Genomic DNA, 26664 nt, shown 5'->3' with positions numbered 1-26664 from the left:
TTGAAGAGAAGCTTTTGGTATGGAATAGGGAGAAGCAGAGTGCTAGGGAAGTTACCAGAAATCCACAAGGATGAGAAGGTGCCTGAACTGGCCTACTCTGGTGATCAGGATGGCTGAATACCCTAATTGTGATCAGAGAACCCTCATCCAGTGACTGATGGAAGCAGATACAGAGATCCATGGCCAGGTCCCAGGCAGAGCTCCAGGAGTCCAATCAATGAGAGAGAGAGAGGAGGGATTCTGTGAGCAAGAGATATTGAGACCATTATTGGAAAAAAGTACAGAGACAACTAGCCAAACTAGTGGAAACACATGAACTGTGGACCAATAGTTGAGGAGCCCCCATGGTACTGGACTAAGCCCTCTGGATAAGTGAGACAGTTGCTTAGCTTGAACTGTTTAGAGGCCCCCCAGGCAATGGGATTGGGACCCATCTCTAGTGCATGAGCCAGCTTTTTGGAGCCTATTGCATATGATGAGACACTTTGCTCAGCCTTGGTGCAGGGAGGAGGGGCTTTGACCTGCCTCAACTGAATGTACCAGGCTCTGCTGACTTCCCATGGGAGACCTTGCCTTGGAGGAGGTGGGAATGGGGGATGCGTTGGGGGGGAAGGCTGGGGTGTGGGAGGAGGGAGGACAGGGGAATCTGTGGTTGTATGTAAAATAAATAGAAAGTCTCATAATTAAAAAAAAGAAGCTTTTTTGATTTGACAAGATTGCAGAAGTGATAGATTAGTAGATGTGGTAAACCCAGAGAGGAGAGGAGAAAGATCAAAGACCAAAATCATCATGACCAAATTAATTAAAGCAAGTAATTAATTAGAGAAAGTCCTTTTATTTATTTATGTACATGGTCTGTCTACCCCTAAGGCAGGGTGCAAGAGGTGCATATGAGGAAGACACAGTTTTTATAGCTCAGGGGTAGGGAGTTATCAAATAGGGGATTTGGTGGGCAAACTAGACAGGGCTACAGAAGCAGAACATCATAAGGTGGCCATAACAGCCTTTTGAAACAAAGGTAGGGTTGCAAGGTGGACATTACAATTTTTTGAAACAAAGACGCAATTGCAAGTTTGTTATAAGGTAGTCATAACAACAGGTAGTCATAACAACAGGTGGTCATAACAACAGATGGTCATAACAACAGGTGGTCATAACAACAGATGGTCATAACAACAAATGGTCATAACAACAAATGGTCATAACAACAGGTGGCTAAAATAACCTTTTGAAACAAAGCCATGGTTGCCATTTCCTGGGACAGGCAGTACAGAACCATTTGTAGTTAAGGTTACAGGTGGAGTATAGCCTAGCCCTTGAGAAACAGATTTAATAAAAGGAGAATGAATTTAGTTTGTCTTTACTATAAGATGGTGTTCAAGCCCAAGATGGCAGCCTGGCTCATATGCTGTTCCCCCTCTCCTTAGGGCTAAAACATCTATTTCCCAATTGCTGTGACTCTTGGATGACTTATGGACTTGCCCTTGGCTGAGGAGTGTTGTCTTGGAAAGATCATTCTCCCTTCATGGTGGTGACTCTCTTCACCAAAGCCTGGTCCATGTATGGCTACAAAGGCTGTTTCTTTTCAATATTGGATGATACTTTAGGACCATCCTTGATCACAAGTTCTTATGGGATTAGCTGAGGTCTCTCTTGAGACCACTTAAACATTCATCTTCTGCCTTCTACAAATACTAACACTGTGAGCACACCTAACAGACCTCCTTCACAAGCATCTACCTCACAGCATTCTTCCCAGGTCCTTTGGATCTGTGCTGTCTTCTACATCTGAATAGCTTCATGTTATGGAGAAAAAGAATCACATGCTTGGAGTTGGGGATTTAGCTCAGTGGTAGAGTGCTTGCCTAGCAAGCACAAGGCCCTGGGTTCGATCCTCAGCTCTGGAGGAAAAAAAAAAAAGAATCACATGCTTTTGAACCTACAATAGCAACATCATCTAAAATAATGTGACTTAGTATGTCATAAAAAGACACTGTTATTAGAGATCACCTCTTGTAGTATTGTACCTTAAAGTGTGATGTCCCTTTTCCCATGCTTCATCACTTTATTAAGTGCTGAAAGTAAGAAAGTTATGAAAAGGTCACTAAGAGAGTAAAAAGAATCAAAAGAATAAAACTGAACAGTCTATCTTGAAAGTGATATATATATATAACTTTTCTGATGACATAAAGAAAACTCTAATTCTATTACTTTATATCTATACAAATCCTACTGCTAATAACTGAGAGGCTAAAAAATCTCAACACTTAATAAAAGCTGGTGATTTTTTTATCTTCACAAAATCTTACTCTATACATGTCTACAGGGCTAAGACAGAAGAGGCTTGATGTATCCATATGCACATATGCAAAGCCAGTCCTGGCTGGTGGGGCTGAATGAATAAATCACAACCTACCCTGGTTGGTTTTGATATTAATGTGGAAACAGTACCAGGTAAGTAGAAAAGAGGCTTCAGAACTTCCCATGGACTCTCCTGGTATAATTGACTACAATGACAATCCTATACTGCAGATTTTATTTTTAATTCACACTAGCACTGTGTATTGAAGAATTAAGGCAGTTACCGGCATGTCAGTGTGGTAGATTACTTTTATGTGTGGAGACAAATGAACGGGTTTATCTGGATACTTGTTCCAATTTTCCTGACTAATTTACTGATGGAGATCAGGTTAAATAAATTTCTTTAATTTTGGGTTGCCCACAGTTAGATAAACTGAATAAGGGTGGTATCCATGACCACAGGACAGTGAGTAACTATTAGTAATATGGTTGATGTGGCAGGGCGTGTAGAAGGGGTATTCATAAGCTCAGCTGGTAGATAGATGAGTCAGCACCACCCATCTTCTCTTCTGGATGCCAGAGACTGGTTAAATTGTAAAGAAGAGAGGCTTATTTAGCTCACAGTTTTGGATGCTGCCAGTCCAACAGCATGGTTCGGCTCTGGTGAGGGCTCCTGGGTCACATGACCTCATGGTAGATGGCATCGTAGTGGTGCAGGATATACAAGAAGGAGAGATCACATAACAGTACAGGAAGGCAGAGAGGAATTATGTCAATTCCGGAGGGCGTAACCTTCATGGTCTAATTCACTGTTCACTGTGGCCCCATATCCTAGAGACCTCACCCAAACCACGGTAACTCCCAGGTGTATGTAACATTTGATTTTTTTTTTTTTTTTAAGAGTTTTACCTGTTGGTTTGTATGACTGCTCATAACTTCTGATTTGAGAGAAATGCTATCACTGAAACAAAAATCTCCAAAATTTCCTCTGGCCATTCTTTGTTTCTTTTGAAGTTCAGTTAGTGTCATCTCTGATAGCTGTTCTTATCATAATTCACATGAATTTAAAAGTGCATTTCTTCTGTTATGAGCAAAACTATTTCTTATCATCCATTGTAACCCCTTGTCTGTGATATGTAGGAAAGCTGTTCTATTTTATTATATATAAAGACTATGCATTTTATCTGCCTATCAAGTGAGCTCTCACATTATTTTTTCTGAAATCTTGTTTCTTCTTCAAGTTGTATCATTCATAAATAAGTTAGTGTCTTTGTTTTCAGTAACTTTACCACATTTCTATTTATTACCCGATTTTATTTACTAGTATCTTCATTACTGTTAGCTAGTAAGAGAGAATTGTATTTTCGTATTTTTATGATTATAACAGGAACGCTTCTTGTATTTCACCATTAAGCATTGATGCTGACTTTTGTGCTCTAGAAATGTTATTCTGTCATGAAACTAATCTAGCAAATATTTCAAACATTTACAGGAGCTTATGCTATTTTCTTCAGTGTCTCAACATTTTCTGTATTGATTGACTTTATTCTCATGCTGTTTATTTTTCTCTCTTGTGTAAGGCAAGGAGGATATATATATCCTTGATATATGTATAAGCATACATATATATTCATATTGTTTATTGAAAACCGAATGTATATATCAACACTATTTCCTGAGTTTGAACTTATTTCTTTATCATTTTATACATTTCAACACTTATTATTTAATTTCTTTAAAATTAATTTGAATTTATTGAAGTTAAATTCTTTTTATAGTGGAATAAAAACATTTGAAATTATGTATTATTTCATAATATATTTTATAATGTACTTTTATCTTATTTTTGTTACTGTTTTTTAAAAAATTTTTTGTTTTGAGTCAGGAACTAATGCAGCTTGGATGGACCTTGAGCTTTTTAATGTAGCTGAGAATGATCTGGAACTGCTCCTCCTACCTCTGCCTCCTGACTGGAGTGATCACAGGCATGTGCCACCCACTCTAACATAGACCTTAGTTTTTTAGAAAATAGTGAATTAATATTTTTATTATGTGTATGTGCCAGTTTGACTGTATGTACACCATGTGCTTGAATGTGTTGTCTTTGGAGGTGAGAGTAAGGCATCAGATACTCTGGAGATAAAGCTACAGCTGGCCATGAGCCACCTCATGTAGGCACTAAGAACTAAACCTTGGTCTACTAAAAGAACAGCAAGTGCTTTTAAATGTGAAGTCATCTCTCCAGCCCAGATGTCTTTGTTTTCTGAAGTAACTGATATTGGCTTTGGATTTCTTTTTAGCACTAATGTTTTCATAGAAATGTTGATGTTTTCCAACGGCTTAGTTTCTAGCTTTATGTCTTGTATGCAAAGAATGTGGCCATTTCAGTTTATGCTTTTATTTGGTGGGAATGTATTATATTTGTTATTATGCCTAATATGACAATTTTCATAATTATTTCACTTTCTAAAACATCTTTAGTATGAAGAACAGGAGTGTTAATGTTAGTTCACAAATTCTTTGCATTTGAAGACTTTCTCCTCTGTGTATGTACTGTGTGTGTATGTATAGGTTTGTATCTGTGTGTACAAGTGCACGTGTGAGTGAAGCTCCACACACAGGTGTCACAGAAAACCACCAGTGTAATTCCTCAGGAACTGCCCACCTTCTCCACCCCCTGCTTCTTTCTTTTTATAAGTATAAAGCATTAATAACTTTATTATGGCCCAGTGCAGTACATTATTTGGGAACTCATTTTAATGTGAAAACATTTTATGTACAACGGCAGAGAAACAGCTATAAATGCTATACAGACAGCTTGGGCATAAAGACAGATTGTAACTCAAAAGTCCAGAGTTATGATAAACTGGAAAATATTTTCTCTGTAGAAAATAGTAAAAATGATAATATTTCCAAATTAGCCCATTTAAACCAAATAATAGCTGAATTACACATATAAATAAATATACATCCACAGATGATGGGGAGGAAGGCTTGTAGGAGCCAGAGGAGTCAGGGACACCATGAGAACACAGCCCATAGAATCAACAAAGCAGTGCTCACAGGAGATCACAGAGACTGAATCGACAATCATGGAGCTTGTATAGATCTGAGCTAAGTCCTCTGCATATACTCTATGGTTATGTAGCAGGGTGTTCTTGTGGAACTCCTAACTTGGGGGTGTCTCTGACTCTTTTGCCTGCACTTGGAACACTTTTCCTTCTACATATAGGGTTTATGCCTAGTCTTATTATAACTTGATATGCCACATTCAGTTGATATGTCTGGGAGGCCTGCTCTTTTTTGAAGGGAAATGGAGGAAGAGTTGATCTAGGGGAGAGGGAAAGGAGGAGGAGGGGCTGGGAGGAGAGGAGGGAGGAGAAACCGTAGTTGGGATGTAATGTATGAGAGACTAATATTAAAAAGGTCACAACTTACCAAGTGGCCATCATTCAAATCGCACTTCCTCCTATCTCCTCGCTTGTGAAGATGAAGAACATCTTTGTGGCTTTCCTCAAACATTCTTCACAATACCAACTGGGCCCCCTTTTCCCTTAATTTACTTCTTGGTAAATCAATCTTTAAAAAGCAGAGCACAAACACTTAAATACTACGTATCAAGTCTCATTATTCATGAAAAAAATCTAGAGACTTCAGACATATGGAACTGAACTTCAAAGACATTGGCTCCTCTGAAAATGTACTTCTATATACACTGGAACATGAATTGCCTTCTAATGAGAAACTGAGTGTGGAGACACTATGGAGAGACTATCTACTGTGTTCCACCCTCAACATCCAGAGTCTGGCACAAACTATTTAAATCAGCTCAATCTGAAATAGGTTTTGAAAAGAACTGCTCAGTATCAAATCCCAGCAGAAGACACATATAGACATGAGCAATTGTTTGTGAGGAGGCCAAGAGGCCAAAGAATGCCAAGTATCAGTGCTGTGGGATGTTCTGTATGTTAAATGTTGCTCTGACTGGTTAATAAATAAAACACTGATTGGCCAGTAGCCAGGCAGGAAGTATAGGTGGGACAAGGAGAGAGGAAAATTATGGGAACAGGAAGGCTGAGTCAGGAGACACTACCAGCCACTGCCATGAGTACCAACATGTAAGATACTGGTAAGCCATGAGCCATGTGGCAAGGTATAGATTTATAGAAATGGGTTAATTTAAGATGTAAGAACTAGATAGCTAGAAGCCTGAGTCATTAGGCCAAACAATTTAAATAATATAAGAGTCTGTGTGTTTATTTTATAAGTGGCTATAGGACTGCCAGGGCTTGGTGGGACCTGGAGAGAAAAATTCTAGCTACATATCAGGTTAAAAGTTCTGACTCGTGGTTTTCCAGAGACTGAGGCATCTCTTAGGGACTTTCTTCGGATGACATAAGTAAGAGACACTTTTGGGGGCTAGAGATGGAGTTTAGTGGTAGGGCATGTGCATGCTCAGCATGTGTGAGGTTCTGGGTTCAGGCCCCAGTGTGTGCACATATACAAAGATGAACTTGCAAGATGAACATACAAGGATAGGCAGATCCGTGGTTGGCTTTACTTTGTAAATCTAGACAGTATGTTGGAAGATGGTGCAATGAATTCTTATCCCTTTTCAAAAGACAAGTGATGGTTAGATGAAACAGTTCAGAAGCCTGTCTTCTCTGTGAGGAATGGGGGCTGCACAAATGATCAAAACGGGAAGACGCACTGGGGGCTTTGACAGTGGGGAAGGGCATTGGGGTCCGCAGTGTGAACAGTTCCTTCTTGCCTCTACTCACTGACCAGACACTTTACTAACACTTGTGAGTTAGTTAATCAAGGAGCCCTGGCTGACTGCTGAGGCTGCGCTGCCCCCAGGGCCCTATAGCTCCCTTCTCCTTAGTCAGCTTCTTAGCTGACTGCTTGAAGAGGCCAATTGCGGCAGGAGGAACAGAGTCCAAAAGCCTGATGGCTTCCTTGCTGGAGGCTTTTATCCTGTCCTTCCAGATTTTCCTATCTGCCCTGAATGATGAATGCAGGACTCCACACCCTTTGGTGGACAGTTTTGAACAGCCAAGTCAACCTCAGGGATTTCTAACCCAGTGCGGCAACACTGGTTGCCGACAAAACTCCAAAATTGCCATTTTGGAAACTCTCAGAGTGATTTCCCTTCGTTTCTGTGGAATGTTGCCATGTAGTGACCAGTCCTGCTTTATACATGTATTCTGTGACAGCTCCTGAGCTTCTTTCATGGTTTCAGAGAAGATGGTAGTCACCCTTGATGACCACTGTATACCTGAATCACATCCTCAATAACTGCTACCCTCCTAGTCCAGGGACACTTAATCTCCAGGTGCTCCACAGTTATAGCTGCCTCCTGAATCTTTTTTATCAATCCAGTCCACCTATTCATATAATTGTATATAGATTTTGTGTATTTCTTAGCACCATTAAACACCCAATGAGGGCAAGTTGCAGGGAAAAGCAATGTTTGGGGATTGTCTTCAGAATCTTTCTTGTCTGCCACTCATAAAATTTCTTCCCCTCGATCAGCAAAACCCATAGCCAATACCTGGTCAACGTCATCCAGGACACTGTGTTTAAGTTTGGGGAGATCTAGCTTGCCATTCTGCAGGTGGCCTTTAATATGATCCCGGGTCCCAGCCAGGATACCAATCTCATCATAAAAACAAGCCAGTGATAGCCTTTTTTTTTTTTTTTTTTTTTTTTTGTGATGTCACTGAAGTCTTTGTTCACTTGATTTGCTAGTTCTCTTACTGGGGCAAGAGCGAGTACCTGAGAAGCAGGGCCTTTCTTTCTTTCCTGTAGCCCACCCTGAAGTTTCTCAGTCAAAGGGATAGCAAAAGGAGAATGTCTTCCCAGTGCCTGTCCACACCTGGATAAGCAAGTCTTTCCCACTGTACATGTGGTGGAATGTCTTGGCTTGTATAGGAAACAGGAAGTTCACCTCCAGAGCATTGAAAAGCTTGAGTGTCTACAGATATGGGAAAACCAGAGACTGCTCCTTCTTTCTGTCCCACAGGTTTTCTCCTCTGTCTCATGACTACTTTCATCATTCTCCCAGCAGCCATAAATGGCTAACAGCTTTTCAGTTATTGTTGGAATTTTGACTGGCATGATCTTGTGCAGGTAACACAGCTGCTGTGAGGTCATGAGGGCAGTGGCCATGCCATGCCCAGCAGACAACATTTCATAACACTCCTCACTGTCCTCCAGCTCTTAAACTTCTTCAGCTTCCTCTTCCATGATGTTTCCTGAATCTAAGAGTGACAGCTTATATGGATGTTTCATTTAGGGCTGCTTGTAGACAGCTACCTTTTCTTTCTTTTTTTTTTTCATTTTTCTTTATTAAGAAAATTTTTACTTACTCCAATGCTATCCACAGACCCCCCTCCCTCCTCCCACCCCTCAGCCTTCTTTCCCAAGCCACCCTGCATCCTCACATCTCCCAGACCGAGGTCTCCCATGAGGAGTCAGCAGAGACCAGCATACTGAGCCAAGGCAGGTCCAAGCCCCTTCTTGCTGCACCAAGGCTGTGCAAGGTGTCATACCACAGGCACCAGATTCCAGAAGCCTTCCCATAGACCAGGGACAGATCCCCATCCCCCTGCCTGGGTGCCCCCCCAACGGTTCGAGCCAAACAACTGTCTTCCGTATCCAGAGGGCCTAGTCCAGTCCCATGGGGGCTCCACAGCCACCAGTCCACACTTCATGGGCTTCCATTAGTGTGGCCAGTCATCTCTGCATGTCCTCCCATCATGATCTTGCAGTACCTCTCCTCTCTCTCATCAATTGGATTCCTGAAGCTCAGCCTGGTGCCTGGCTGTGGATCTCTGTATCTGCCTCCATCTGTCACTGTACAAAGGCTCTATGATGACAGATAGGTTATTTGCTAGGCTGGTCACCAGAGTAGACCAGTCCAGGCACCTTCTGGACCACTGCCAGCAGACCAAGTTGGGGTCATCCTTGTGGATTCCTGAGAGCCTCCCCAGCACCCTATCTCTTCCTATTCCCATGATGTCCTATCTATCATGGTATCTTCCTCCCTGCCCTCCCACTGTATCCCTGTTCCAGCTTGACCCTCCCATTTCCTTATGTTCTCATCCCCCACCTCTCACCTCCTGCCACCCCCAGCCACCCGCCAACCAGCCCACTCATGTAGATCTCTTCCACTTCTCCTTCACAGGATAATCCATGTGTCCCTTCTAGGGTCTTTTCCTGTTAGCTAGCCTCTCTGGAGTTGTGGATTGCAGTTTGGCCATCCCTTCCCTCTCATTTAGTATCCACTTATGAGTGAGTACATACTATGTTTGTACTTTTGAGTCTGGGTTACCTCACTCAAGATGATATTTTCTAGTTCCATCCATTTGCCTGCAAACTTCATGATATCATTGTTTTTTACTGCTAAGTAGTACTCCATTGTGTATTTGTGCCATATTTTCTTTATCCATTCTTCAGTTGAGGGGCATCTAGGTTGTTTCCAGGTTCTTGCTATTACAAATAATGCTGATATGAACATAGTTGAAGATGTGTCCTTGTGGTAAGATTGAGCATTCCTTGGATATATGCCCAAGAGTGGTATAACTGTGTCTTGAGGAAGACTTATTCCCAATTTTCTGAGAAACTGCCATACTGATTTCCAGAGTGGCTGTACAAGTTTGCATTCCTACTAACAGTGGAGGAGTGTTCCCCTTGCTCCACATCCTCTCCAACATAAGCTGTCTTCAGTGTTTTTGATCTTAGCTATTCTGACAGGTGTAAGATGGTATCTCAGAGTTGTTTTGATTTGCATTTCCCTGATGACTAAGGATGTTGAGCAGCTCCTTAAATACCTTTCAGCCATTTGAGATTCTTCTATTGAGAATTCTCTGTTAAACTCTATAGCCCATTTTTTAATTGGATTGTTCAGTATTTTGATGTCTAGCTTTTTGAGTTCTTTATATATTTTGGAGATCAGCCCTCTGTCAGATGTGGGGTTGGTGAAGATCTTTTCCCATTCTGTAGGCTGTCATTTGGTCTTATTGACCATGTCCTTTGCTCTACAAACAGCTACCTTTTCTTAACATGCCAAACACCTATGTCTCTGCATTAACTTCTGCCCACTATAAAGGGAGCTTCTCTGATCAAAGTTGATAGCCATACAAATATATAGGTACTCAGATAAATATTTCAAAAGGTGGTTTGGTAATGCCACCCTTGAGCATAATACCAATAATAAATCCCATAAGCTTTTGACTGGGTTTACAGTAATAGGTATGATGTTCCTGCTGTTTCAAATCTAACCAGAAAGCCATTGATCACACTAGTATTGCACCATTGGCCACATCTCACTTGGCAGGTTGGTTTTGTAGCATGCAATGGATAACAACATTGACATCCTTTCTCCCCTACTGGCCTGTACAGCCCATCTGATAGTACAAAAGCAAGCCACTAGGAAAGACACTCTCTGATCAGTTCTAGAATGGTTTAGTCTTTACTATGGCTCGACTTAGTGTGGTTTGCAAATGTTGAGGAGATAGTGGAGTCAGACAATCTAACTCCCTGGTGGAGTTTATAGTCTAAATAATAAAAAAGTTGTGACATAAGTGCTATTTAATATGAACAAAGCACAGAGAATCACAGACCATTGGCATTTGTTGGCAAAAATATATCTATTTCAGTGATTCTCAACCTTCCTAAAGCTGCAACCCTTTAATACAGTTCCTCATGTTGTGGTGACACCCAACCATAAAATTACTTTTGTTGATAATTGGTAACTAATTTTGCTGCTATTAGGAATTGTAATGTAAATATTTTTGGAGATAAAAGTTTGCCAAGGGGTTGAAACCCACAGGTTGATAACCTCTGGTCTATTTGAAGATCTCATTTTCTGGTCTTTCTTTTTGGGAAAAGTATGAAAGTTTTGTTTTTTCTGTAATTTTAGTTATCACATGATAGTGATGGCAAGGTTGTATCAGGACATTCTAGGATGTAGAGATAGAAAACACTCACATTTTTTTACATGGCTTGGGCTTCATGAACTCTGTTTTTAACCAGTGGGTGAAAAACATGAACATTGACAATGACTTGAGTTTACTTGTGCCAATTCAGAGCCAGAACTTCCAATTTTCCTCTTCATTTCTCTCCCTTTCATCCTTCTGACTGAATAACAATAAGTCATTTCCTTTTCAAGGTAGACTGCCTCTTCCCAGATCTTTTCCTAGGACCACTGTAGACACAGATACAATTCAGTGATGTGCTGGAGTGTAGGAGTACCTCACATGGATACAGACGGGGCAGATGTGTTTTCTACAGAAAAAGAGATAATTTTACTTGTACCTCTTCCAAGAGCTGACTTAGAGTTATCAAGTTACTTTCAGTTTTTAGAAAAATGTCCATCAACAACTCAAATGTTTTGTAAGTTGTTAGGATAGTGACACATAAAATAGTTTTTTTGTTTTTTGGGTAAAATTTTATGATGGTGATACAACATATACTATTGGATTTATGAGATTCATGGTTTTGAGTTTTTGCACTGGGCAGCATGAGTACATGGATCCATTTGCAAAAGGCAGTTCTAATTTTTCCCTGGATTCACCTTTAAATCTTAGCACTGCCTTTTCAATTCTTCTGACTACATGCATCAGTCTCTTCTATTACCTTGTGGCTTGTACATGACCAATCTTTCTCATGGTTGTAAATTTTATACTTTCTAGGATCTCTGGAAGATGTTTCCCATTAAGGAATAGGGTCTTAGGTATCCTCTCTATACATATATATCCTCTTTCTATATATATGTATAGAGGATACATAAGCTGTATTTTCCTCTCCCGAGGGAAGCAGTAGAAATCAGGCTGTATAATGTGATGAGAAACTTTCCCTCTCTAGTCTTATAGTCACCTAGTTCTGCCAGATCCTTTAAGGTACATTGTTTAAGGGCTATATGATACTTTACACACAGATAAAAACACAAAATAGTAGTTCTTAAATTTAATTGATGGCAATGTCATATCTTGGTATCAGGTACTTTCATAATGTGATCACGGGGTGGGATGAGTAGGTTATAAGGATAACATGGTAAGAAAGACATGTTTAAGAACACATTAAAAGGATTCTGGGTGTGATGGAAGACTAGACATCATGTTGGAATGAGTGGCCGATTACATTTTGGAAATAAAGAGAACAAGGCTGTTTGACCACTCTTTTCGCCACTTCTCCAGTCCTGGAAACTTGATCAGAACCCCAACAGGCCTCTTCTACTATTGGACCCATACACTTTCCCTGCTATGAGAGTAGACTGGCTGCTGTGTTTGCAACAAAGGCAGCTGCCACTGCTTTAGTGGAATTTTTACCCCAGGCAAACTGAGCTGAAAGACGACTATGGGAAAATCTATGAAAGCAACCCCAGTAGGATATATAGATGGGGTTCCCAGTGACAGCTGCAAGGACCGCCATTTTCCCCCTGCCTCCGGGAAAGGCACAAACACTAAGTAGTGCTTTCACACTACACAATCGCTAGCTGTTCCTGACCCAGTGGGAACACAGCAACTGTGGCTGGGTGGAGTTTGCCTCTGCTATCCACAGCCCATACAGCGAGTCTGCAAGAGAAGAATGAAAATCAACATGGAATACAGCCTGAACCAAGATCGGGGGGGGGGGGCAAATTAGTAGATCTCTCAAGAAGATTTTATGTTGCTGTGAAAAAAATTTCATGACTGAAAGCAATTTACGGAAGAAAGAGTTTATTTTATGAAAGCACCATGGGAATAGAGAGAAGCAGAGTGCTAGGGAGGTTCTCAGGAATCCCCAAAGATGGCTCCACCATAGACTTCTGGTAATGGTTGAGAGGGTACCTGAGCTGACCTACTCTGGTGATTGGATGGCTGAATACCCTAACTGTGATCATAGAACCCTCATCCGGTGACTGATGGAAGCAGATGCAGAGATCCATGGCCAGGTCCCAGGCAGAGCTCCAGGAGTCCAATCAATGAGAGAGAGGAGGGATTCTATGAGCAAGAGATATTGAGACCATGATTGGAAAAAGTACAGAGACAACTAGCCAAACTAGTGGAAACACATGAACTGTGGACCAATAGCTGAGGAGCCCCCATGGTACTGGACTAAGCCCCTCTGGATAAGTGAGACAGTTGCTTAGCTTGAACTGTTTAGGGGGTCCCAAGGCAATGGGATTGGGACCCATCTCTAGTGCATGAGGCAGCTTTTTGGAGCCTAGTGCCTATGGTGAGTCACTTTGCTCAGCCTTGGTGCAGGGAGGAGGGACTTTGACTTGCCTCAACTGAATGTACCAGGCTCTGCTGACTCTCCAGGGGAGACCTTGCCTTGGAGGAGGTGGAATGGGGGTGTTTTGGGAGGAAGGCTGGGGGTAGGGTGGGAGTAGTGAGGATAGGGGAATCTGTGGTTGGTATGTAAAATGAATAGAAAAATCTCTTAATAAAAAATAAAGAATGTGATCCACACAGGGGAAAAAGTTTATTTTGGCTTATGGCTCCCAAGGGATGAGTCCCCTCTATTATAGAGGGAGACATAGCAGCAAGTGACAGGCATGGTGGCAGCAGCAGGAAGCTGAGAGATCACATCCTCAAGGGCAAACACTAAGTGAGCTGAAAGTGGGTGAGGCCACAATCTCACAAGCCCACCCAGAGACACACTTCTTCCACCAAGGCTGCAACACCCCCTCAAACACTGCCATTATCTGGAGGTCAGGAGTTCAAGTGCCTGAGCTTATGGGGGACATTCTCACTCAAAACATCACAAAGATGAAATCAACATTCAGCCAACAAGCTCATGTTCTTTCTAGCTCCACTCAGCTTTCCTTTCCAGCTGCAGCTACTCTTTGTCTTTCAGAGATTCTGTTACCTCATATCCTCATGCTGCTGTCCTTCCTCCCCAACAGCTCTTCCCCATCTATAGTACTGGAAGATACCACAGCAGACCAACACTATTCCCTATTGCTTCTGCCTTTTACTGTTTTATATTTTCTCTCTCTTTCTTCTTTACCCTGTATCTGTTACTCTTACTGCTACACTTCCCAAAGCTAAGAGGCTTACTTGACTTGGTAGCTGCTTACATATCTCCACCTTCTTTTAGTTTGTGGGGGGCACACCCCCACCTTTCCCTCCTGGGTACCATTGAGGAGTGGGGGATAACAGATTTAGATAGAAATATACGGAGGAGAGAGAGACAGATAGAAACATAGGATAGCCTCAGGAAAGCCTGGATCCTAATCCACCAGCCCCTTCTGTCTCTTCTAAAGGGTGTTTTAAAGAAATGCCAAGGAGTGAAGCAAAAGACCTTCCCCTAGCACAGCCAAGTGCAGACTCTTCCAAATACCTGGTATCCATGCACATGGCCAATCCATCCCTTATGCAGCCCTGCTGGGTCAAGCAAGCTCAGATCTTACTAGCAAACCTCTGTGGGCTCCCACAGGTCCCTCCTCTTAATTTTATAAAGAGCTCCTTAGGCCCCTCAGATCCTCTGGCAGGAGGGGATAGAGAGCTTAACTCAACTCTGATTCAGGAGCTTGCAAGTAGTTTGAATAACCCAAACGATATCCAGGTTGCCACACCCCCAGCAAAGGAGCAGAGGATGACCAAGATGGAATGATTTTTTTTGGAATGGGTCTTATGATGTCTATAACAGCCTTAGCTGTGCCAAGCCCTTTTTTAAATCAATAAATTCTTGATGCAAATCACATCAAATGAACTGAATAAACTGCATCAAACTTAAAGATTCCCTTAGCTTCACCAAACCATGGTTCATTAATACCAACATAATTCTAGTATGAACATTACTATACATATTTACAGCTAGCATGACTACCTAGCATATGTATTTACACTTCTTATAAACTTACATTCAATAGCAAACTCTCTATAGAACTGCCTTGTAAACTTTAGCAAACATCTAAAACAGATCTCTTAACAGGACTATTATCACTATTACATTATATGGGACTACTTTATAAACCTTAGCAAACATCTAGAAGTGATCTTTTAAGTGAAATGTTTACATTATCTTCCAACAAGACAGAGTACATGAATTGAGAATCACCACAGTTAAAATTGCAAGTGAGGCAACTGCGCCTGGGTCCCACCGCTGGACACAGGCCACTCTGGAAGGACCTGACCAACTTGGCCTCAGTTTCCTGCCAATTGGCAGGCCCTACAGGAAGGCTCCCCTTTTCCAAGACTGCAGGAAGACACTGTAGTCTCCACACCCTGCCCACACACCCATGTGCCTGAGACCCCAGCCACTTCCTGAGACTCAGAGACCAGGCCCCAGCTTCCATCCACCCGGAACTCCCATCTGGACCAGAGGTGAGTGCCTGGGTTATAGCCAGAGAGGCAACTGCGACTGGGTCCCATTGCTGGACACAGGCCACCACCAGGAGGACCTGACCAACTTGGCCCCAGTTTCCTGCCAATTGGCGAGCCCTGCGGGAAGGCTCCCCTTTTCCAAGACTGCAGGCAGACACTGGAGTCTCCACACCCTGTCCCCACACCCATTTGCCCGAGACCCCAGCCACTTCCTGAGACTCAGAGAACAGCCCCCAGCATCCCTCTGCCCTGAAACTCCCATCTGGACCAGAGACTGCAGGCAGACACTGCAGTCTCCACACCCTGCCCCCATACCCATCTGCTGGAGACCCCAGCCACTTCCTGAGACTCAGAGACCAGCCCCAACCTTCCATCCTGACCTGGAACTCCCATCTGGACCAGAGACCAGAGGAACTCCCATCTGGACAAGAGGAGATCCAATCTGGACAAAATAAGGAGACATCAGGGACTTCCCTAGACTCAGAGTCCAGCATCCCAGCTCCTATCCGGCCAGCACTCTCATCTGGACCACCGCTCCCATCTGGCCCAGAGCTTCCATCTGGACCAGAGAGAGGCTCCCTAAATCTGTCAACTCTCTCTGGACCAAGTACAATGATAAGACCAAGAACGAACACAAGAGGAGATGGGCAGATGTCAAGGCAGAAGGACATACAACAAAATAAAGAGCAATGCAGCATCACCAGAACCTAGCCCTTCTCCAACAGCTAGACCTGAACATCACGGAATGGAAGAAGAAGAAGAAAACAACCTTATAAGTAACATCATGAAGAGGCTAGAGCCTTATATAGAAGAAATAAAAAATAAAGTAGAGGAACAGACAAACAAAAAATGGGAAGAATGCTATAAAAAACTAAAGGAAAGGACAATTAAAGCAGAAGAAAACAATAAAACCTTGAATGAAAATCATGAAAAACCAAGGGAGACAATCCAAGACCTGAAGAGGGAAATAGAAAAAATGACGAAGACACTAGCAGAAGGAATGTTGGAAATAAAAAATCTGAGTAAACAAACAGGAACTTCAGAGACAAGTATAACCAACAGAATGCAAGAGATGGAAGAGAGGATCTCTGGTGTTGAAGATACATTAGAAGAAATAGATTCATCAGTCAAAGAAAACACTAAAACCAACAAAGTCATGACCCAAAATGTGCAAGAAATTTGGGACACCATGAAAAGACCAAACGTATGAATACTAGGGATAGAGGAAGGAGAAGAATACCAACTCAAAGGCACAGAAAATATATTTAACAAGATCATAGAAGAAAACTTTCCCAACTTAACAAAGGAAATGCCTATGAAGATACAAGAATCCTATAGAACACCAAAGAGACTAGACCCCCAAAAAAAGTCCCCTCACCACATAATAATTAAACAACTAAACATACAGAATAAAGAAAGAATATTAAGGGCAGCAAAGGAAAAAGGCCAAGTGACTTATAAAGGCAAACCCATCAAAATACCACCTGATTTCTTGATGGAGACTTTGAAAGCCAGAAGGACCTGGACAGATATAATGCAGACACTAAGAGACCATGGATGCCAGCCTAGACTAATATACCCAGCAAAACTTTCAATCATCATAGATGGAGTAAACAAGACCTTCCAAGACAAAACCAGATTTAAACAATACTTATCCACAAACCCAGCCCTACAGAAAGCACTAGAAGGACAACTCCAACCTAAGGAAGGCAGATACACCCATGAAAACACAGGCAATAGATAACACCACAGGAGTAAACCCCAAAGAAGAGAAGTACACACACACTACCACCAAAAGATAAAAATAACAACAGGAACAAACAATCACTGGTCATTAATATCCCTTAATATCAATGGACTTAATTCACCTATAAAAAGACACAGACTAACAGAATGGATACGAAAACAGGACTCATCTTTCTGCTGCATACAAGAAACACACCTCAAATTCAAAGACAGACACCTTCTAAGAATAAAAGGCTGGGAAAAGACTTTCCAATCAAATGGTCTTAAGAAGCAAGCTGGTGTAGCCATCCAAAAATCCAGCAAAATAGAATTCAAACTAAAATCAATCAAAAGAGATGATGAAGGATATTACATACTCATTGCAGGAAAGATCCACCAAGATGAAGTCTCAATTCTGAACATTTATGCCCCAAACAGAAGGGCACCCACATATGTAAAAGAAACATTACTAAAGCTTAAATCACATATAAAACCCCACACATTCGTAGTGGGAGACATCAACACCCCACTTTCACCTCTGGACAGATCGGCCAAATTGAAACTTAACAGAGACACAATGGACTTAACTGATGTTATGGCACAAATGGACTTAATCAATATCTATAGAACATTCCAAACAAACAAAAAAGAATATACCTTCTTCTCAGCACCCCATGGAACCTTCTCTAAAATCGACCACAAACTTGGCCACAAAGCAAATCTCAACAGTTACAAACAATTGGAATAACCCACTGTATTCTATCAGACCACCATGGTTTAAAGTTAGATTTCAACAACAACAACAACAACAAAAAAAAAATTACAGAAATCCTACAATCTCATGGAAACTGAACAATGCTCTACTGAATCACCAATGGGTTAAGGAAGAAATAAAGAAAGAAATTAAAGACTTCCTAGAGATCAATGAAAATGAATACAACACATACCCAAACTTATGGGATTGTATGAAAGCAGTGCAAAGAGGGAAATTCATAGCACTGAATGCATACATGAAGAAGCTGGAGAAATCTCATGCTAGTGACTTGACAACACACCTGAAAGCCCTTGAATAGGAAGAAGCAAAGTCTCCCAGGAGGAACAGACACCAGGAAATTATCAAATTGAGAGCTGAAATCAATAAAATAGAAACAAAGAGAACAATACAAAAGATTAATGAAACAAAGAATTGGTTCTTTGAGAAGATCAACAAGATAGACAAGCCCTTATCCAAACTAACCAAAAGACAGAGGGAGAGCATCCAAATTAACAAAATCAGAAATGAAAAGGGGGACATAACAACAGACAAAGAGGAAATCCAGAGAATCTTCAGGTCATACTTCAAAAACCTCTACTCCACAAAACTGGAAAAATCTAAAAGAAATGGATAATTTTCTGGATAGGTACCACATACCTAAGTTAAATCAAGACCAGATAAACCATTTAAATAGTCCAATAACCCCTAAGGAAATAGAATCACTCATTAAAATTCTCCCAACCAAAAAAAGCCCTGGACCTGAGGGTTTCACTGCAGAATTCTACCAGATCTTCAAAGAAGACTTAATAGCAATACTCTTTAAATTGTTCCACACAATAGAAGAAGAAAGCATATTACCAAACTCCTTCTATGAGGCTACAATTACCTTGATTCCCAAACCAAACAAAGATGCAACAAAGAAAGAGAACTACAGACCGATCTCCCTCATGGACATTGATGCAAAAATACTCAATAAAATTCTGGCACATAGACTCCAAGAACACATCAAAGCAATTATCCACCATGATCAAGTAGGCTTCATCCCAGGGATGCAAGGGTGGTTCATCATACGAAAGTCCGTCAATGGAATATGCCATATAAACAAACTCAAGGAAAAAAACCATATGATCATCTCACTAGATGCAGAAAAGCCATTTGACAAAATCCAACACCCCTTCATGATAAAGGTCTTGGAGCGATCAGGAATACAGGGAACATACATAAACATAATAAAGGCAATCTACAGCAAGCCAACAGCCAACATGAAATTAAATGGAGAGAAACTCAAAGCAATACCACTAAAATCAGGAACAAGGCAAGGTTGTCCCCTCTCCCCCTACTTATTCAATATAGTACTTGAAGTTCTAGCCAGAGCTATAAGACAACATAAGGAGATTAAGGGGATACAAATTGGAAAGGAAGAAGGCAAGCTCTCCCTATTTGCAGCTGACATGTTAGTATATATGAGTGACCCCAAAAATTCAACCAAGGACCTGATACAGCTAATAAAAACCTTCAGCAACATTGCAGGATACAAGATCAACTCAAAAAAATCAGTAGCCCTTCTATATACAGTACACAAACAGGCTGAGAAGGAAATCAGAGATACATCATCCTTTACAATAGCCACAAATGTTATAAAATACCTTGGGGTTACTCTAACTAAGCATGTAAAGGACCTATATGACAAGAACTTTAAGTCCTTGAAAAAAGAAATTGAAGAAGATGTCAGAAAATGGAAAGATCTCTGTAGTTAGAGTTTTCCTGCCTGGCCCAGTCAGGACAAATCTCTCTTACCTGTCAGTCCCACAGTCGCTCAGACCCAACCAAGAAAGCATATAGAAACTTACATTGTTTACAAACTGTATGGCTGTGGCAGGCTGCTTGTTATCTACCTTTTCTATCTTAAATTAACCCATTTCTGTTAGTCTATACTTTGCCACGTGGCTTGTGGCTTACCAGTGTCTTTACATGTTGCTTTTCATGGCGGCGGCTGGTGGTGTCTCTCTCTAACCTTCTACTTCCCAGAATTCTCTTCTCTCTTGTCCCGCGTATACTTCCTGCCTGGCCACTGGCCAATCTGAACTTTATTTACACAGAGCGATAACCACAACAGATCTCCCATGCTCATGGATAGGCAGGATTAACATAGTAAAAATGGCAATCTTACCAAAAGCAATCTACAGCTTCATTGCCATTCCCATCAAATTACCAACACATTCTTCACAGATCTTGAAAGAATAATACTCAACTTCATATGGAAAAACAAACAACCCAGGGTAGCCAAACGAATCCTGTACAATAAAACAACCTCTGTAGGCATCACAATCCCTGACCTCAAGCTCTACTATAGAGCTACTGTAATAAAAACAGCTTGGTACTGGCATAAAAACCGACATGTGGACCAATGGAATCGAATTGAAGATCCTGACGTTAACCCACACACCTATGAACATATAATTTTTGACAAAGAGGCCAAAAATATACAATGGAAAAAAGAATGCATCTTCAACAAATGGTGTTGGCATAACTGGATGTGAATGTGAAGAAAGCTTCAAATAGATCCATATCTGTCACCATGCACAAAACTTAAGTCCAAGTGGATCAAAGACCTCAACATAAATACAGTTATTCTGAACCTGATAGAAGAGAAAGTAGGAAGTAGTCTTGAACGCATTGGCACCGGAGATCACTTTCTAATTATAACACCAGTAGCACAGACACTGAGAGAAACAATCAATCAATGGGACCTGTTGTAACTGAGAAGCTTTTGTAGAGCAAAGGACATGGTCAACAAGACAAAGCGACAGCCTACAGAATGGGAAAAGGTCTTCACCAACCCCACATCTGACAGAGGGCTGATATCCAGAATATATAAAGAACTCAAGAAATTAGACATCAAAATGCCCAACAGTCCAATTAAGAAATGGGCTATAGAACTAAACAGAGAATTCTCCACAGAGGAAGTTCAAATGGCTGAAAGACATTTAAGGAATTGCTCAACATCCCTAATTATCTGGGAAATGCAAATCAAAACGACTCTGAGATAGCACCTTACACCTGTCAGAATGGCTAAGATCAAAAGCACAGAAGACAGCTTATGCTGGAGAGGATGTGGAGCAAGGGGAACTCTCCTCCACTGCTGGTGGGAATGCAAGCTTGTACAGCCATTTTGGAAATCAATATGGCGCTTCCTTAGAAAATTGGGAATCCATCTCCCCCAAGACTCAGCTATAGCACTCTTGGGCATATACCCAAGGAATGCTCAATTATACCACAAGGGCATTTGCTCAGCTATGTTCATATCAGCATTGTTTGTAATAGCCAGAACCTGGAAAACAACTTAGATGCCCTTCAACTGAAGAATGGATAAAGAAAATATGGTACATATACACAATGGAATACTACTCAGCAGAGAAAAACAATGACATCATGAGGTTTGCAGGCAAATGGATGGATCTAGAAAAAATCATCCTGAGTGAGGTAACCCAGACTCAGAAGGACAAACATGGTATGTACTCACTCATAGTAGGATACTAGATGTAAAACAAAGATGACTAGACTGCTACACAACTACAGGGAGACTATCTAGAAAACAGCACCCTAGGAAAGACCCAAGGATCACCCAATGACAGAGAAATGGATGAGATCTACATGAACAACCTAGACGACAGTGGGAGTAATGAAGGGCAAGATTTGAGGGAAAGAAAGCTTAGGGGAGCAGGAGATCCCAGCTGGATCAAGAACAGAAAGGGAGAACGAGAAATAACAGACCATGATAAATGAAGATCACATGAGACCAGGAATAGGCAGAGTGCTTGCGAGATCCCCAGAAATCCACAATGCTACATCCTCTGTAGACTGCTGGCAATGGTTGAGAGAAAGCCTGATCTGACCTAGTCTGGTGATCAGATGGCCAAACACCCTAACAGTCGTCTTGGAACTCTCATCCAATAACTGATGGAAGTGGATGCAGAGATCCTCAGCCAGGCCCCAGGTGGAGTTCCAGGTGTCCAACTTTTGAGAAAGAGGAGGGTCTGCAAGAGTGTGAATTTTTGAATCCAAGATTGCAAAAAGCACAGGGACACACAGCCAAACGAATGGAAGCACATGAATTATGAACCAAAGGCTGTGGAGCCCCCAGCTGGATCAGGCCCTCTGGATAAATGAGACAATTGAATAGCTTGATCTGTTTGGGAGGCATCCAGTCTGTGGGACCAGGATCTGTCCTTAGTGCATGAGCTGGCTGTTTGAAACCTTGGGTTTACACAGGGACAGTTTGCTCTGTCTGGAAGGAGGTGATAGGACCTGCCTGTACTGAATCCACCAGGTTTAAATGAATCCCCAGGGATGCCTTGATCCTGGAGGACATGGGAGTTGGGGGGAGGGCCTGGGAGTTGGGGGGAGGGCCTGGGAGGAAGGTGGGGTGGGTGCAGGATGGGGGAGGACAGGGGAACCCATGGCTGGTGTATAAAATTTAAAACACATAATAATAAAGAAAAAATTATTCATTAAAAAAATATTGCAAGTGAACTCAAAACTTTGTCATTTCTGAAGTTCACAGTCAGTTTTGATATCATCCTTATAGTTCCTCTGACAGTTGGAAATTGGACCCTATTTTGCCAATGGCTGTAGAGTCCTTGTATCCAAGTCCCTCAGCCCTGGGATTTAGTGAGTGCAGTTGCTAGGGTGCTGTAGCACTTGGGATAATGCCACTCTCCCAAAAGTCACCTTTCCAGCTGGCCCTTCCAGCCATCCTAGAACTGGCAGAAATGTGCACAGCCTGCATGGTTGCCAGTTGGGGGCTTTCCCTTCACCCAACCCGTTGCAGCTCCCCTGAATGCCACAATTCAAACAAACAGCAGGACTTTTGGTTCACTTTACTGAAAAACCTCACCTCAGGGTGAGGGTGGAATTATCAAACTGAGCTGCCATAAAACTCTTAGAAAAAACTTTCTGAGCAGCTATTAAGCACTGTGTCAAAGGAGCCTGCATTGATTTGCCTCTAGTCAAACAAAAGCAGTGTGGCTCTGTTCCTTTTTACCTTTTACTAAATAGCAACAAAACTTTTGTCCCAAACTCCTTGGCAGTCTGGGGGCCCCTTAAGTCTGCTGACTATAGAAGGGAGCCTCAATATCAGGAACACTGGTTCAGTTTCACTCCGGTTGTAGAGGAGTGTCATTGGAGCTGACATTCCTCTGTTCCATACTCATTATCAAATGCTCAGTTAGCCATTGAGCTTCATTTTCATCTTGGGAAAAAACACAAATATGTCCTCGACCTGATATTAAAACAGTGTCAGGACCCTTCTATAATCCCAAGAAAGGATCTTTCCATTTCATCCAAGCAAAAGTTGCTCAGGTTCTATCATGACAAAACTTATCCACGACAGATTGCTCACAGACATCCACATTAAAAAAACAAATTCAGAATGAAAAGAGCATGATTCAATGCATTATGTGGTGATTGAGGGTAACTTCTCCTTTTCTTTATTTTTTGAAGTTGTATTTTGAGACTACTATGAGCTCTTTCCACTATGCCTTGTTAGCTCAATGTTTCTGACAAGATTATTTTTTCACAGAAACTGCTACTGTCCAAAGGAGTTAAGAACATAGATGTGCTGTTTTATTTATTTTTGTGATTCAGTATTTTCACTTCATTCACTAGCTCTCACAAACATCAGAGCATTTACTAAGCAAGCATTCTAATTTAGCATTGTTTTCTTATAGGGGACTTTCAAGTGGAGTGACTCTATTTTGTAACACAGCTAGATTTTCTGGAGTTTGATCTCCATCTACAAAGCAGTTATTCCTTTCTGAATACATGCTTCCTTGTTCCCCATTAGATTTGCAAAGGAATCGCTCATTGCAGGCAGTTATCAAAGAGGCAAAGAACTTTTTTTGCTTGTAAGTTTTTCATACCTAAAGCAGTTTTCCAGTGTATGGACTGTTTTCACTTGCTTTCTTAAGGGTTTCACAGTAGCTTGTTGACAAACAGTATTAGCATTATAATTATCTCCTTACAGGCAAGCTTTTTGATTACTTGTTTCTCATTTTTATGGGGAGGTAAAGCTAAGCTTTATAAGCAGCACTTGGAAAAAGCAATGTTTTAAGCTGAAAAAAAAACAGAGTTTTTTTTTGGGGGGGGCAGCATTTGAAAGTTTTTTTGTCCCAGTTTATCTGCCCTTTCTATGGGGCTGCTTGCCTATGCCATCTCACTTCTACACTACATTTCCCAAGCTGCCTTTCTCTATAGCATCATACTGTGACAAGCTAGGTTACAGACTACATTTCCCAAGATGCCTTTTGGGTCTGCTGCACTCCTGTTAGTGTTTACATGGTTTGTTTCTGTGCTTTTGCTTTTATGGGAGGTTTTTTGGAGTCAAGTTTTTGCTCTTTTATCATGGGAGATTTCTGTTCTCCTTGAGCTGGCATTGATAGATATATTTCCTTCATCTGACATTGTCCTCACCTGCTCGTACACATTCAGACAGGCTCTTTGGTGCCCGAAGCAAAAGCCCCTTGGGGCTTGCTCTTCCACCTTACTGGTTCAGTGAAAAAAAATGAAAGTATCAAAAAGTCTTTTCAGCCTTTTCAGAGAGATTCCATCCCAGTTAGATCTTTGTCTTGTCCTGCTTGTTTCCTCCACCAGATACAGAGTCCCTGAAGCTGTAGCCTCCTCTGTGCCTCTGTAAACTCTCTGCTCCTGCTTTCTGTCTGTACTCTCTCTTGCTAGGCTCTAGCCCCAGGGGATTCTTGCTAGGATCTGGAGTATCTGCTGTTATTACTGTCTTGAGGGAGAGACAGGACTAGCAGAGAGGATTTGCCATGTTTTCAAGAGCTTTTTTTGTTCTTTCTAGAGCAATTACAGGTGATTTTTCTCATTCTGATAGATGTTCTTTCTAGGTGAGTTAAATTTTTGCCCTTACAGAAATAAAAGAGATCTGAGAATGAAAGACCCGAAAAGCTTTCAGTATTTTTTGGAGAGAGAGATTGCTAAGTTTTCCTCAAGACTTCTGTTCTCTAAACTTTGGCTTCATGGTAAAATGGAAACTAATTCTGATGGTATGATGTTTTCACACAGTGGCAGCATCAGTGGAGTGAATCCTTTCCTTTGCTTCTCAGGGCCTGATTCTAAGCTGTCTCCAGGCCAATAGCTTCCACAAGAATCTTTTCCTGCCCATTTTCTTTCATCTTTGACAGACTTTTCTGATTCTTCTCCAGGATTTTGTGTTCATAGCCCTATAGTTGGAAATCAAGGACATAGTTCCTCTGTCTTGATGCTTATCTTATCCTAATTTTTTTCTTAAACTATATTCCTAACCCAATATTTCTATATTCTACCTTACTCTAAATTTCTTCCTACACTACATTCCTATATTTTACTTTAGTTTTCCCTTAATTCTTATAGATACAAATAGAGAGAGAGAGATGTAGATAGAAATGTACACGGCAGTCCAATTTTCAGCTTCAGCATTTCACTGCCTAACCTTCACTCCCAAGAATAAAATTGTCACACTCTTTCAATTCCTTATCAGAATGACTTATACCCATGACCCCCTCCCTCACGCCCCTTTTGCCAAGTCTCTGAGTTCCTGTTCATGGTGCCATTTGTGGGGGACACAACCCTACCTGGACCCCCTGGCTACTCTTGAGGAGTGAGGGATAAGATATTTAGATAGAAAGATAGAGGGGATGCCAGGTGGTGGTGGCACACGCCTTTAATCCCAGCACTCAGGAGGCAGAACTAGGCAGATCTTTGTGAGTTCGAGGCCAGCCTGGTCTACAGAGCAAGATCCAGGAAAGGCACAAAGCTACACAGAGAAACCCTGTCTTGAAAAACAAACAAAAAGAAAGAAAGAAAGAAAGAAAGAAAGAAAGAAAGAAAGAAAGAAAGAAAGAAGGAAAGAAAGAAAGATAGAGGGGAGAGAGAGACAGAGAGAAACACAGGATAGCCTCAGGAGGGCCTGGATCCTTATTCACCAGCCCTTTCTGACTCTTCTAAAGGGCTATTTATAGGAATGCCAAGGGGTGGAGCAGAAGATCTCCCTCTAGCACAGCCAAGTGTAGAACTTTCCAATGATTTAGAAACCATGCACATGGTCAATGTAGCTATGCTGGGTAAAGAAAGCTCAGATTTCACTAGGAAACCTTTGTGGGCCTCCACATGTGTTACAGCTATTAGCTGAATATTTTCATGGGACTCTTGACTGTAAGAATGAGTGTGTGTGTGGGGGGGGCTGGAGAGATCGATCAGTGGTTAAGAGCACTGGCTGTTCTTCCAGACAACCTGGGTTCAATTCCGAGCACCCACACAGCAGCTTATAGCTGTCTGTAAATCCAGTTCTAGGATATATATATATATATATACAAAATACCAATGGACATAAATAGAAAAAAAAAAGAATGAGTGGGTCTCTGACTCTTGTGCCTGCTCTTGGGACTCTTCTCCTCCTGTTGGGCTGCCATGTCCAATTTGATATGATAGTTTTTGCTTTATACTATCATATTTTATTTTGTCATGTTTGGTTGTTATCTCTCTCTCTCTTTTTTTAAAGACTTATTT

The 26664-nt window shown here is 41.5% G+C and overlaps 1 pseudogene; it reads right to left on the bottom strand.

The window, feature by feature from the left end:
- Positions 1-7115: 7115 nt before the first annotated feature.
- On the bottom strand, positions 7116-8345 carry LOC118595673 (annotated as a pseudogene).
- Between the last annotated feature and the right edge of the window lie 18319 nt (positions 8346-26664).

Source organism: Onychomys torridus, chromosome 14 (assembly GCF_903995425.1).
Source record: "Onychomys torridus chromosome 14, mOncTor1.1, whole genome shotgun sequence".
Lineage (NCBI taxonomy): Eukaryota > Metazoa > Chordata > Mammalia > Rodentia > Cricetidae > Onychomys > Onychomys torridus.
Note: the sequence above shows the minus strand (reverse complement) of the source record. Positions and strands in the feature narration are given on the sequence as shown.